General features: G+C 46.1%; 1 protein-coding gene across 3 annotated transcripts in view; it reads right to left on the minus strand.

Annotated features, from left to right (window-relative positions):
* The window catches only part of PPFIA4 (PTPRF interacting protein alpha 4), a 3,167,227-nt gene that overhangs the window by 2,167,628 nt on the left and 983,947 nt on the right, over nt 1-15,652 (minus strand). The gene's annotated exons all lie outside the window — the stretch shown is intronic.

A 15,652-nucleotide genomic window follows, 5' to 3' on the forward strand; every position in this document is an offset into this window, starting at 1 on the left:
ATATGCCAATCTAGCCATATGTAATAACACTTAGCATACTTACTTTATAAGATTTACATTTTTAAAAAAATGCCATGATGGCGTTGCATCCCCACCCCAAGAGCCCAGACCCCCCTGACTCCCACCACAAAATGAGCAGCCAGGCACAAACAGACAAGCACGTACACCCCACGCATTCATGCAATATTCACTCGTCATTCACACAGCATTCACTTGTGCAACCACACGCCATACACCCACTCATGCACACGTGCACCCAGCCTCCATCAAGGCATTATACATTCACACGTGCATACAAAATAAATTCTTTTTACTTTCCACCCGTGTCCTGGCTCTGCTTCTCGCCGAGTCCCGGTCACTGAGGGATCACGGCAGCCCTCGCACAGAAGCGTACCAGAGCGCTACCAACTAAACACCCCAGTCAGTCTGAATGTGTGGAGAGGCACGTGAGCACACATTCAGAGGTTTATTTCCCATGGGTAGGAAAGCAAAATACCTCCAGCCTTGCATGGCTCATTGGACATGCACGCTGGGGCACAGAAACTGTCAAAAGCAAAGGTTTCCCTTTGACATTGAAGCCAGCTGAGGAGCACTCCCTAAGCTCAAAAAGCTGTTGTGGGCGTGCTCAGTGTTTGCAGCGGGCTGGCTCAGCTCCTCCATAATGGGCAAGGGTACTGGTGTGTCAGCGCCCACTTGCCCATTAAGTGAGGTTTACATCACTGGTTGAGGTTTATTTTCAACTTTTGTAGTTCTGCGTCTCTAGAAAACGTTCATATTAGCATCCCAGCAAAGGACTACTCAGTAATGTTATGGTGGATGTTTTTGCCACTTGTGTGTTAAATCTTCTAATGCCAATTAAAAACAGAAAAAAAGAAAGGAAAAAGAAGAAAGTTCATTTGAAAAAAATAAATAAGACTACATCAGTCTTTGAAAATGTAGCATAGTCAAAAATGTAAAGGGTTTAAAAGAAATGACTAATGAGAATATGTTGGTGTCTACAAAGGACAGAGCGGAGAGAAAGGAGAGCATCAGAAAGGCTGGATTTTAATATCCGCCCATGTCTCAGGCTCCTGCATAGTCATGAGCAAATACACGAGAGGCATTTTACAATGCAATTGGCAGAGAGCCCTTTCATTTCAGCGTAATTAAAGGCATAAACCCTTATCGCGGGGTGCATGAGGGAATACACACACCCTCAGCTGATTAACGAAGGCTGTGTTCTGAAGTCTCAGCTAGGATGAGACGCACTTGCCTGCGCTCCCGGGGGGGGGGGGGGCTGTGTGTGTTCTGAAGTCCCAGCTAGGATGAGAAGCACTTGCCTGCGCTCCTGGGGAGGCTGTGTGTGTTCTGAAGTGCCAGCTAGGATGAGAAGCACTTGCCTGCGCTCCTGGGGAGGCTCTGTGTTCTGAAGTCCCAGCCAGGATGAGAAGCACTTGCCTGCGCTCCTGGGGAGGCTGTGTGTGTTCTGAAGTCCCAGCTAGGATGAGAAGCACTTGCCTGCGCTCCTGGGGAGACTGTGTGTGTTCTGAAGTCCCAGCTAGGATGAGAAGCACTTGCCTGCGCTCCTGGGGAGGCTGTGTGTTCTGAAGTCCCAGCTAGGATGAGAAGCACTTGCCTGCGCTCCTGGGGAGGCTGTGTGTGTTCTGAAGTCCCAGCTAGGATGAGAAGCACTTGCCTGCGCTCCTGGGGAGGCTGTGTGTGTTCTGAAGTCCCAGCTAGGATGAGAAGCACGTGCCTGCACTCTTGGGGAGGTTGTGTGTCCTGAAGTCCCAGCTAGGATGAGAAGCACGTGCCTGCACTCCTAGGGAGGCTGTGTGTTCTGAAGTCCCAGCTAGGATGAGAAGCACGTGCCTGCGCTCCTGGGGAGGCTGTGTGTCCTGAAGTCCCAGCTAGGATGAGAAGCACTTGCCTGCGCTCATGGGGAGGTTGTGTGTTCAGAAGTCCCAGCTAGGATGAGAAGCAATTGCCTGCGCTCCTGGGGAGGCTGTGTGTTCTGAAGTCCCAGCTAGGATGAGAAGCACTTGCCTGCGCTCCCGGGGAGGCTGTGAGTGTTCTGAAGTCCCAGCTAGGATGAGAAGCACTTGCCTGCGCTCCCGGGGAGGCTGTGTGTGTTCTGAAGCCCCAGGTAGAATGAGAAGCACTTGCCTGCGCTCCCGGGGAGGCTGTGTGTGTTCTGAAGTCCCAGCTAGGATGAGAAGCACTTGCCTGCGCTCCCGGGGAGGCTGTGTGTGTTCTGAAGTCCCAGCTAGGATGAGACGCACTTGCCTGAAATCCTGGAGAGGCTATATTTGGCCTGGGAAGCACTTATTTGACAATAATCTTTGATAGGGCAATATAAAATGATTCCACTTTTTCAATAATTGAAAAAGAACTTATTTTATGTGCTTCCAAACTCTCAGGAAGAACACGACCATCTAGGCTCTCATTTTGAAAGCGGCAGTAATGGCAGAAATATATGGCTTTATGAATACCGCCTACCGTTAAGATACCACCAAACTAGGAGTTTGGATTTCATGGGATATTTCCAGAATGGAATTCAGATAAAGACCCGCACTGGGTAAATAACCCACATTTACACTGTGGCATTTCTCACACGATCCTAAGTAGGTGGTATTATATATATCCTGTTTTCACTGTTACCACCATACATGTTTTGAGGCCTCTGGAAGACAGGCAATTTGACTGGTTATCGCTGCCCATCAAAATGAACCTCAAATTTGCAATTCAGTCGTCGTGATCAGATGATAACAAATATAAAGCTATTCGCCTCTAAAAAACACCTAAAAAAAGTAATCAAATAAATGCATTACATGCCACACCTGCCGATCTACCCCTCGCGTACTATGCCACACCTGCCGATCTACCCCTCGCGTACTATGCCACACCTGCCGATCTACCCCTCGCGTACTATGCCACACCTGCCGATCTACCCCTCGCGTACTATGCCACACCTGCCGATCTACCCCTCGTGTACTATGCCACACCTGCCGATCTACCCCTCGTGTACTACCCACTGATTGTTGGGGCCTTGCGTGTCATACACTCATGCCTAGCTGCTAAAAGCAATTAACAGTAAATCACCCAGGAATCACCAACAACTCATTGAATAATGAGCACAGGCCCGAATCAAAGACCACATCCAACCTCTTCAATATCAAAGAAAAGAAACTGCATGTTCTATGTTTCACTGAGGCTTGGCTCTTGGCTACTATAGTGGCCAATCACACGTCATGAACTGCGCCTTTCTAGGTAAGGAAAGATCATGCAACAAGCACTTCGGATGGTAAGTCATACCGGCGTCCAGATCACTTCTATGGTGGCCACTGCCAATTGCGGTATTGCAATTGTGCATTGCTCTCTATATATTGCATATTGCTGTGGTAAATACCACCAGTGGGGATTATCACAGGTGGTAAAGAAAATGGCACCATCGAAAAGTTTTGGAATTTCAAGTTAAAGAAATACCATTCGGAATACACGTGTGTGGCAGGTGGTTGAAACATACCGCCATCCGTGACTCGCATCAATTTCAAGCACAGGGATGGTAGGGAACCCACTGGACCTACACGTCAAACATTGGCAGCGGTTTTTAAAGTTTAAGCCGGTTTAGGATCTGCCTGACCTAATACATTACCATCATTTTTAGGTGTTAGTTTCTATTGGAATGGGGGGATTAGTAGTTGGAATGGAAATAGAACCAGTATTAATGCATCAACTCCTTGGAATGATTTGACCCTCTGTGGCAATGTAATTTCTCATTCTAGAATAGACAATCTTTTACCTAGCGAAACAGAAGAGGCAATGGCTGTTAGGTTGAGAATTAATATTAACCTCTGGCATTGCTCAGGGCAACCATCCAAACCATCGTTCTTCACCTGCCAAGCCATTACAAAAGGTGAAAGACCATATGCAAATCAGGCTTCGTCCCACCCCAAAAGGGGCAGTCCAGCCTCAACTGCTTGGTCACATCCCTTCTTCATGAGACCACAAGAGTCCCCAGCCATACTGCAGCCTTGTTGGGCTGCACCACTGAGGAGTAACTTGGGTTTCTAGGCCTAGCAGGCACGGGACCCACTTCTGGGCACACCGGTCCCACTCAGGGAGACTACAGAAAAACAAAAGAGGTCATGGCTGTAAGGTTTGGAATTAATATTAACCTCTGGCATTGCTCTGGACAACCCTCCAGACCATCGTTCTTCGCCTGCCAAGTCATTACAAAAGAGGTTAAGACATATGCAAATCAGGCTTGGTCCTACACCAAAAGGGTGTGGCAATGAATAGCACCGATCATTGGTTGTTATGACATCACTGGAATGAAGAGCAGGATCTCCTACTACCAACATGCCTTTGCTCTTTACACCCCACTATAATACAGCTACAAAGGCTGCCAAAACTAAATGAACTTGGTCCACATAGCATCTCGCCATGTCCAGTGGAGACAAAGACTCACATTCACCAGATCACACATCATGTACTCCCGCAAAAAGCAGATGGCTGCAAACTCTCAAAGTGGTTAAAAACCAATGAACAGGTTATCATGCTGTGTTCTTTCGAGAGAGGGGCGCCTGCTACCTTTTTTGTAATGTACCCCCGCAAGACTACTGCTGTCAAGCTACTGGAGGATAGTTAAGACAACAAGAAAGGGGAGTAGATCTAAGGCACAAGCCTGCAAACAGCAGCAAGACATTTTAGTTTTGGAACATCCTGATCGCATCCTGATGCTGTATGAAGCCTATGTGAGACTGCTTAGCTTTGCATAGCTGGAGCAGACTGATCTTTTCAACTGGTTATTTTTTAAGCAATAAACCCACGTGGGGAGCATTACAGGAGGCAATAGCCCGAGATCTGAGTTATAGGACAAGAAAAGAGGACACTGGTGCTGTACCTCTTAGCAGTGACCCCACCAAGGGATTTGTATCTACTAGTACCCCACATGATTACCAGCATATTAATAGCTTTTTTTTAGTTGGGAAATGGCGCAGTGGCTGTTTCTCAAGTTAAAAAGAAACTACCAAAGAAAATGGCCGACATGGAAATCGAAGATGGTAAATACCAAGAGTTCCCTGGCCATTGGAGAAGGGAAGATGTGGGGAGGTTAGTGACGATGGCATAGAGCTAGGTGGGGGTTTTGGGGGCAGGATACTGGCATGTGCGCAGGACAAGGAGGCAGACACATTGGGAGGTGGCTGTGTAGGCCAGTCGACTGAACTGGGGGGAGATTACAGCCTTCATCTAGTCAGGGTGTTTGGCGCATGTGCAGTAGCACGTGCTAAAGACGGTCTGCCAAGCACGCTGACTGGCTGTGGAGAGACACAAGCGTTGGTGTAATTTTAGTGGGGGACAAGGGTGTTTGTCCACCCGATGCTACTCACCGCTAGTTGAACAGGCCGGGGCGTTGCTAGACCTTTGGACACTAGGGTAGAGGGAGCAGCTCCGGTAAGCCTTCAGTCTAAACTGGTATGTTCAAGATATTGAACTCTCCAGAACCAGACCTCCTCAACCTGAGGAGCTCTTTAATGCAACACACCCCTTTGTTGTTTGAGTTAATACAAGCAAAGGAATTGGTTACCCAAAAGAGCGGAGATACCTACACCGCTATACCAAGCTGTGGAAAAAAGGAAACACTGTTACAAGGCAATGATTGGGTAACACAACACAAGTACAGTGTTTGCAGGAGAGAACAATACCTGAAAAGGAGGCTTGATAAGGCTTGGTAAAAGGTATCAAGAAGAGTAGTCGAGAGGCAACTACTAAGAAAAGAGAAAAAAGAACATGTTGGGTTAAGCTTAATTATGCCCGTACAGAATCCCAGAATGTACAGAATATAGTTGGACAGATTACCCTAATAGGAGAGAGTTAGAGATAGGAAAATCAACGTCAGGATAAAATAAAAAAATAGGTAATTAGTATGGGATACTACCCCGAATGGCACGAGGGACGCAACTAGGTCCGGGATGGTGCACTGGTTCAGGATAGCGTACAGGTGCACAGTAGTCACTATGATGTTCAAGTATTCCAGTTAAGTTGATCCAAAGGAAAGCAGGGCAGGCACAGTAGCTCGAATCTCAATCCTGAGAAAAATGTCCAAACCACAAATATACAACAGTACTGACAAAGGAGATAGAAAAAGAAAGAACAGTCTTACTTTAGGGATGAAAGGCAGCAGTTCTTCGTAGGCAGCTATGAAACGTAATGAATAGAGATCTCTGGGCGGCTGAGAGTTCACAGCGCCGCTAGCGCAAGGCTGGAAGGGATTGTAGAGGTAAGGAAATACTCCGCGGAGCCAGTGGAAGGGAAGAGTAGGATGGTGCCCGGAGGCAAGGGGTGCGGCAGACGGACGAGACCACTGTCAAAGAAGCCGAGTCGACAAATCCAAGGAACAGGCAAAGAAGGGTCGGTGAAGGAATTCCAAGGTCAATTGATCAGCCCAAGGTAAGTAAGTCCGGTAAAGTAACGCTAATTAGAAGCAGCGTTCTGGTCTCCGCGGCTCCTTTTGAACACCTCTTAGGTGTAGGGGGCGGAGCCTATCCCGCCGTAAACGTGACAGTGAAGTCACATGACTTCCACGGAATCGGGACTGTGAGAACGGGAGTCCCCGTCTCAATGGTAACCTCCAGCGTTGCCATACGGAGGCACCGAGGCGAGGGGATTTCGTAACACCTGAATTTTTGCAGCACGCCATTTTGTCCCACGCATTTGTCAGGGGCCCCTTTCATTGTCATATCCCCCCAACATTTTCAGCAAAGTTACTCCACTGGAAGTCGACACCTATCAGTTGCTAATATTAAACCTATGCAGGTAGGTGATTTTTTTAGGGCATTGATGAGGAAAAGCGTAGCATGGAATTGTAATTATTATTGATTAGTATGAGCCAATCAACTGGATCAGAATGCGGGCTTTATTTGCCTGCGTTCACTCGCATTCAGAGCCTCTTGAGTGATTCAAATGCACATTTGCCATTCCTTTCCCACTAACTGCTCCAGCTCTGGGCCCTTTTCCACCATTGGTCCACCTTTCCTCTAATATTCCTTACCCGTACTCCTCTTTCGTTCCGGGTTGCCTTACTGAATTCGAGGAAGGGTTCTTGCCAGAGGTTCAACGCGCGTGCCACCCCTCACTTCATGGTTTGAATTTCCTAATGTCTGTTCCTAGCAGCAGCCATCATGGTGCGAAGGGCAATAATGGATGCTGTGGTGGCTCTTACGGCCCACAGAATGCCCCACCATTCAGAGTAACCACCCTTAATCTGTTTGGGCCATTAGCATAATACCAGATTACATGGCCCACTGTCACAGCCCTTATCACAATTTTTCTTTTTAATGTACTTTTCAATTTTTTTAAATTGTGTTTAGTGCCCATTGAACTTTTCAGAAACATAAATAACATATTTAATTAACTTTAACCTCACTTAAAACATTATCTAATAATTTAATCATAACATCATGAAACGATAAACGTTAAAATCATCAGATGTAAAAATTTAAAATCAGAATATGTCATCATGAGATCATAAAACATAAAAAATTATCACTATATTAAAAAAAACCACCCCAACTCTCTTTCTGACTGTATTTCACTTGAAGGAGGGGATTACACAAGTGTCCCGATGCCAGGTACTTCTGCACCATTCGGGGACACATGTACATCAGTGTTGTACAATTCTTATGCATGCTAGGTATGCTTCCCATCATGCAATGTGACTTTTATTTTAAAGCAGCAGTCAGAAATCATGAAAAACTGGAAAAAACACCACTAGAAAGTCTGTAGTCCATATCCTTAACCTCTACACTTAAAACCTAGGTCCTTAAAATCTAGTCTTATTCACGGTGTCCGGGATCATTGGGTCCGCCATACCAGACTGCCCCAAACTAGGACTCTTGCACATTTGGAGAGACCCAGGCTTTAACTCTAGAGAAGTGCCTAATGAAGACGGCTCTGATGGTGGGCAAGAGTGACCTTGCGGCTGCCACAAATATTCCTAGATGGCAAGAAGGGATGAATTGTTGCTGGCAACTGGAACGGAGGGTTTATAGGGATAGAGGCTGTCCCCAGAAACACTACAACATTTGGGGACATGCTAGAGATGGAATGAACAATGCAACAATGGGTCACTTGGGTGGGGCCACCAACATGCTATGATGAAACAGCGTGTATTGGGCCAACCTGCACAGCGGGGGTGTGGGGAGGTGGGGCCATGGACAGTGAATTGGGGAACACTGTTGAAGGATGTCAACTGAATTGTAGTGGACGGTGGTTTACTCACTTATGTTGGTTTTCCGAAAGGTACTGTATAACACTGGAAAAAACAATAAAACTGTGTATTAAAACAATAACAAAAAAGTCTGTCTTTTTATTAGTTCTCTTTTTTTTGCTGCTACCATCTGCATGGGAGGTTTTCTGATGGCAGCATGGTGGCACGTAAGGCTATGGGAATTGCAGACATTTGTGTTGTTTTTACTGGTAATTTTGGGATACCTTGGTATGTATTGATTGACTGCACACTTGCGTTCTCATCATTATGCACCGAGACTAAGGGAAAAGACCGCCCTATGTGGAGAAGTATCTCTCGGCCGGCCTGCTTCCTGGTCACGGGGCGCGCATTTGTGCAGTACAACTGCAGTGAGAATTCTTTCCGGTCAGGTGCGAGTTCCACCAGAATGGGGAATTTATTCATATATTTAGGGTTTTTCTACAAATGTCTGCGTGCATCATTGATGTTCTGGCCATAGGGGTCGTGGAGAAGCCCCTGCCAACCAGGTGTAGGAGGCATCAAATGTTGAGGTCGGGAGTAATAACATTGGTTGGCTAGAGGAATTCTTCGATGGTGATGCCTGGGTGGCGAGTTTGATGGAACATCATAAAATGTCATCATTTTCTAATGTCTTTGGGCGATACTCTTGATGGGGCTATGGTCAGGATTTCCTAACTACACGCCCCAGGTGGAGCTTAGGGCAGGATAGGGGCAGTCATAAAGGACATTGAGGGTTGCCGTGCTCTTAAGAAAGCCATACTTGGGTCATAAAACTGGGGCGTGTAGTGCTTTTCCTTTACCCCTCAACCTCTGGACTATGATGGAAGCAGCACTGTCCAATGAGGAGGTGCTTTAGGCTCTTTTGGATCCCTCGGCCACTCGGGATGGTCAACGTATGGCTAATAGAGCCAGGACCCCTTTGGTGTGTCGCAAGGAGATGAAACGCCCCCTCCCCTTTGGAAGTGCTTATTTACATTCGGTAAGAGTGATTGAATGGGAGAATGCAGACCCGAGGAAATCCTTGTTTCATCACAATTCAAGGGGATAGTCCCCATTTGAGGTGTGGTAAAATCTGTACATGCCTTGTTTGGTGCAATATATTAGATGCCATCCCTAGCAGTAAGAAGAGGCTGGACTGCCCCCGCTCTTCCCTCCTTATGAGGACTGATATATCACAGGTTCTCGGTGTCAAAGTAACTAACAGTTTTCTCCAAGAATATGGCTTTCATGCCCTGCCAGGAGGGCGGCCATGGCCTTTAAAGGTCAGCCAGCCTTTGCTAAGGCTGGACCGAGCGAAGCGAGGGCTTCAGCTCAGGCTGTGGGCCGCTAAAGGACATGTCCGCCCTCCTGGCAGGGCATGAAAGCCATTCACACCCTGGGGCTAGCTCAGCCAGTCGCCCAAGAAAAATAGTCCCTTTTCCATGTCTATGGCAGCAGCCAGACGGGAGGAGCTCGGGGACTGGAGCACAATGCTACGGTCACGCAGGTAAGTGGAGGGGTTGGGGAGGCAACAGGGAGAGTGTCCCTGTTGCCTCCCAACAATGAAAAAAAGGAGGGAAAAAGGGTCTCAGGTGGCTGGGACAGCAAGCAGGGATTGCGTATTCTCGCCTGCTGTTCAAGCCACCTGATAGGCTGAGCTCCCTTCCCCGAGTGCAAATATAAAATACCTATTCAAATGGGTGGACAGGGCCTGGTTCATTTGCCAGGATAGGATTCTCAATGTCTCAGGGCCACCGATTCTGAACCTGAACATTGCAGGGTAGGTAAAATCACAGGAAAGGACTCTGGATGCTATAGAAATAACCAGATGGGCCTAGGGAGAGATCCTTGTTTAGGGAGCTGCAGAGTCTATCATGCCGCAGCATAGGAAATGTATCTTAATCAAGAGCCACCCCAAGCTGCAAGATCTTACAGAAAACAAGATCTCTGACTCAGGGAAAACAACTGTTTCGTTGAACATGTTGTGACAAATCTCAGGATGTCGTCACTGCTTCCAAAGGGTCCTTCCCATGAGGCCAGGGTAGTGAGGCTTCTACCCGATAATCTCCCATAAGGGTTCCAAAGCAGGTGGATCTCATGGGAGGTGAAATCCCCTTTGGGACTAGTGACGCCCACATTAGGAGAACACAGAATCCCACCAATCCCCTGACCCTAGACCACTTCCCTACCGTATCCCACCTCTCTTCACCTCCTCCCTCTCTACCCTTACCCTCATATACCATGTACTTTTGTAGCCCAGCAAAAGTAAAGAGTACTGAGATGAGTAAGATTGCTAGTGAATAGCAACATCATGACTCACTCAGCACTTGGACGAGGAGGAGGAACGGAGAAGTACAGAATACTTACCAGAACTACTTTGTGCATTCTAGTGGTTCACAAGAGCTGATTGAAAGAAGCTGCATTAAAAGTAAAGAAGAACTTGACAAAGTGTCAAACACGATGTGACAAATCCAACAATAATGTCACTATTATCCCACTAACGAGCACTATTCCAGAGTTCAACATACAAGAGGACCAAAAGAATGTGCCACCCCCCCAAAATGTTACCAGACTCACAAAGAGACTCCTGTAGACCAACACCTGTTACAAGAGAACATGGTACTGAGATGAGGAGACCCTCCCGAGAGGTGCAGGAAAAGTGTCAGCAATGGTCTAGTTGTTCAAGAACAAGAAACATTCTTCCCATAAAAGGTGGAGTAGAGAACAGGAATGGTTGTAGTTGGAGTAGTAGTGGTTGTAGTGGCAGAAGACGAAGGATGTGGTAGTGGAAGCACATGTAGTAATGAAAGATACAAAGCGTGGAAATCCAGTATCACAGGGGAAGACCGAAGGACTTCATACAATTTCAAAGAGAAGCCTAAGCAGAGCGGACGTTGTCATGACAAGGACGCAATGAGAAGTTTGCCATGTTGTGTGTTCGGCAGAGAGAGACAAGGGAAACATTGTATCACTTTGTGTATAAAGGGAAACGGGGGTACTAGTAATCATAAGAAGTAGCCGAAGGGGTGATAGGAGATTACAGTCCCCAAGAGCAATGCAACCTCAAGAAGCTACAAGAAAAAGGAAGCACATTGTAATGAGGAAGTAATTATTAAAGTGGTGTGAGAATCCAGAAGGTGTCTCACCCGCTAGTCCCCAGGGATCTGTCATCCAGGTGGCCATGAGACAGCCATTGCTTTTGGATCCAATTCCTGGGGGTCAACCAGTGCGGGAGGATCACCTGGGTGAGGGGTTTTAGGGGAGTGGGCACCGGATGGTGAGACATGGTAGCCCCTTCACTGCAACACCTTTACCCCATCCTACCCAGTGGTATACCTAGGAACTCACCCCCCGCCCTTTCACAACACAAAAACGTTCTCACAGACAGCCTGCTATGAGAGAAAACGGACTAACACACGAGCGGTATACCTGACATTTCCCAGTACAATGGTCAGGCAGGGTCAGGCAAATACTGACCATCACACACACTGACTTCCATTCCACTTCCCCACAGGGATAAAAGGAGGAGCATGAGATCACACTCTGAGTGAGTCAAAGCACACAAGGAAACAGCACTTCAAGATGACAGTTTAACATGAATCGGAATATGGCAAAACCGAAGGGGATCACAAGGAGTTCCCTTGACCTTTTTGACAAAGAACCGTTACTTTCACAAAACCTCGGGAATAGAAAGCCTAAGACCAGGATGCCATGCTGATGAATTCTGCATTGTGTGTCTGATGGTACTGTCCTTGGCTACAACAAGAAAGCAGCGTCATTGAAATTAACACAGCCGGTGAGTTGGGGAGACTGATCTGTGTTGAAGCCAAGGTTGCAAGCAGCAACATTGTATGGCGAACGCTGGATCTGAGAACATTAAATGAAACAAGTGAGATAACCAATGCGAGTAAAGTTGCACTGCAGATGAGTGATTGAACTTTGAAGCCAAAATATATGATGCCTTTGACGGAGTGGTACAGCACCACTTGTATGCTCAATTGAAGTTCTCTGTGAGGTGACTAAATGAGAGTTGACAAAAATGAAAGCGTGGCAAAGGATTGTGAATCGAAGTGGTCCTGCAATGGGTCAAGCAAAATCCTGTGCACAATTGAAAGTCTTCGATATAAATACAATAAATCAAGTTGATAGCAAAGTAGATAAAGTTGGTCTGAGCCCGGCAGAGGGAGACTGATTGAAGATTTATTGTTAGAATGGATCTGAGCGCGCAGAGGGGGATCCGGGCTGAACCGTGAGTCACCCGAGAAATTGGAAACATGGAAATCCTACAAAAATTGTGTATATGTGAAAAACAAACTTTATGTTAAAGTGGATCTGAACTGGGTAGAGGAGGATCACCTGAGAAGAGTGTGCATAGGAGAATCCAGAAAGGAAAGGAACTTTTGTTATTTATTTATTTTGTTGCATCAGGCCCTCTCAAAGAAGAGACTTTGAATGGCACAGACTTTGGTACAGAAGGCCGTGATGTTGGAGTTTTGAAGTGCACCCTCGTGCTAGAGAAACGAGAGACTGTGCTAAGCTCCTTATCCCATGCTGCCATCCCGCCGCCTTATCCCATGCTTAAAACGTGGGGAAGGGAAGCCAACAGCTTGAATATCCTGACATATCATTTCTTGAATGATTTGATTCAATTAACACCCCTGAACTGTGGTCACTTGTGTCTGTCTTACTGTTGATACCATGCCTTCCTTACAGTGGACAGAAGCATGAACCCAATTCACCACAGAAGGTACATAGAGCCAAAAATCATTCATGTGCCTTACTCTTCCTCATCCCAGTGGTAAGGGGGCATATGACAGTCAGTGCTTGATCAGGAAGTTTACCCCAAACCACTAGCAAGGCAAAACAGAGAGTCAACAGGCATCTTTAAGATGTGCCTTCCTATTTCCTAACTCCAACTCGTCCAAGTGATTTCTGGGAAACAATACTAACACAGCTTGGCACTAGACTAAACCAGCATTACCAAAGACAAAAGAACCACGGTTACACGGTTACATGTGATTTTAACAAATCACAAAAGGAATGAAATTTTAACAAACCGAAAACACCTAAAAAATAAAAAATAAAAAAATTCTTTGCTTTTTTGGGGAGTTCACTCCCCCAACCCTCCAGTTGTTTTCTATTCATATTCACCCCAACCCCAAAACTACTATTCCCATTCCCAACTACATATATATATATATCGTTTTAACAAATTCATTATTTTTTTTAATAGATGTTTTCGGTTTATTAAAAATTCAATTTGTTATTTTTCATTCATTAATTTCACTGCATACCCTTGAACACTACAATGGTAGTGCTGGAAAGACCAGGGATGAAGATGTTCCCCTTGACATCAGAAAATCCACTTCACAGAGAAGAAAAACAACTCCCAGTTGGTGGGCAAACCAAGAAGTAAGGTGGCCTTATTTATAACTTTGTATTAGGATCGTTTTGCATTTATACTTTCCAGATTGGAACTTCGGAGGAAAGAACACTACAAGGCTGCACAGAAAACAGTCAAGAGACATTTTCTTTCCATATATTAGTTTTGGTAGTGTTTTGAGTGTGAGGTTCAGAATAGGTTTTGGACACAGGACAGTGGACATTATTTTGGACATTCTGACAAAGACTGTCTATTCGTACGTTTTGTTGCAGCAGAGAAACCCCTCATCAGAGTTAGGGCTAATGAGGCATTTTTCCCACCCACTTTGTTATTTAAATTAATTATTGTCAACCAAGCCAAACTGTCTATCTATTTATTGCGGCCACTCAGGCCTCCCTGGGGGAACCGCGAGAGCAAGCACAGACCAGGAGTGAAGAAGGAAGCTGACCGTGATGCCAAGAATGGAGAGAGAGAGTCTGAGGCCGGTCCAGGATGTGCAGACCAGACGGCCAGAAGGCAGGTTGAAGCTTTGGGCATCCCTGCCAACCAGGGTCAGGGACTCACCACAGCTTGTGAGAGCATCCAGGTTATTCTTTTTCCTCGCAGTACCTTGTACCTGCCAAGCAGGGTCAAGGAGCTAGTCCAGTTTGGAAATGCCTCTAACCGCCTTTTTCTATGTGTGCAGTAGTACCTGGTGAAAGGAACCAGGTCTACCAATCGGGGTCAGGAACCCAGAGACCGAAAGAAGCCTGAGAAAGGCCAACCAGGGGATGGGATTTCCCCAACAGTTGTTGAACTTTACAAGGAGCCTGAACAAGGCCGGGAACAGAGATATTTCCCAATCCTCTAAGGCCTGAAGATTCCAGAACTGTCTCTTGTCCAGGGGAAGGCTGCCACTCCCTTTGGGCTGGAAAGACTGAACCTTTACTTTGGTTTAAACTTAGATGTGAGGGACAGAGTTAGGATTCTGACATTGGGACTTTTACTTTGGACATTCTGACACCAGCTATTTCATTTGAGGCAGGGAAAGAACCTCTTGGAGTTAGGGCGAGAGAGGGTTTTCTTATCCTTTTTCATCTTTGAATAAAAGTGTCTAATAAGCAGCATGACCCCTCTGTGACAGAGTATTAATTCTGTGCCATTACCATGTGTAAATGGTTCCACAGCAATATATCAAGTGCAATCAACTTTATGTAAGATTTTTGCACCACAAGCTCCTGGCAGTGGCAACCATACTAGGAGATGCTCTATGGGCAGTTTCCCAAGGCACCATGCCCCAGCCCCACCTACTAGACCTTCATCCTTCCTGTAGAGGGGAAGTAGAGGAAACCGTTTCCAGGGTTAGCTGCCATTCATTGAGATTGGCAGTCTTGCCTTTTGTGGAAAAAGAGTAGACATTTCACAAGGCATTAGCACTCTGTTTCATTAGATCCTTGAGTTCTTCAAACAATGCACAGTTTCATTTTAAACACACTCTCGGCAACCTTTACTGGACTTTGTTCCCGGCAAATTCTTACTTTTTAGCTTTTTTTATGTTTTGAGGGTTTGTCAGCTGTGGTATTGCATCAATACCTAGATTGCCATAGGTAGGGTTAAATCATTTTTCAAATTATATGCATATCCACTTGCGACATATCCCATCTGGGAAGTCGCAAGTGGATATGCATATAATTTGAAAAATGCACAGTTTCATGTTGGATTTCAGGCAAAGCCGCATCATATTTGACCTCACAGGGAATTCCACCTCTGGCAAGAAGGCAGAGTAGATTTCTCTTGAGATCAAGCACTTGCTGTAAAAGGGGGCTGTAGGGAAGGCAACTTTCAAACCAAGGGTATAGTCAGCAACATGTTTTGGTGAAGAAGGACAAACAGGTGCATTGTCTACTGTCACTTGACAATGGGGATTATTGAGAGACATGCTGAGGCCACCTTAATTGTTTGTACAGTGATAACGGTTAGATCTGAAGCTTGTTTACTGTGAGAAACCTAGTGTTATTCTCCCGTTTACTCCCACTTTTTACCAATCACCATAGCCAGTT

Source organism: Ambystoma mexicanum, chromosome 13 (assembly GCF_040938575.1).
Source record: "Ambystoma mexicanum isolate Mex_15411 chromosome 13, UKY_AmexF1_1, whole genome shotgun sequence".
NCBI classification, from domain to species: Eukaryota; Metazoa; Chordata; class Amphibia; order Caudata; family Ambystomatidae; genus Ambystoma; species Ambystoma mexicanum.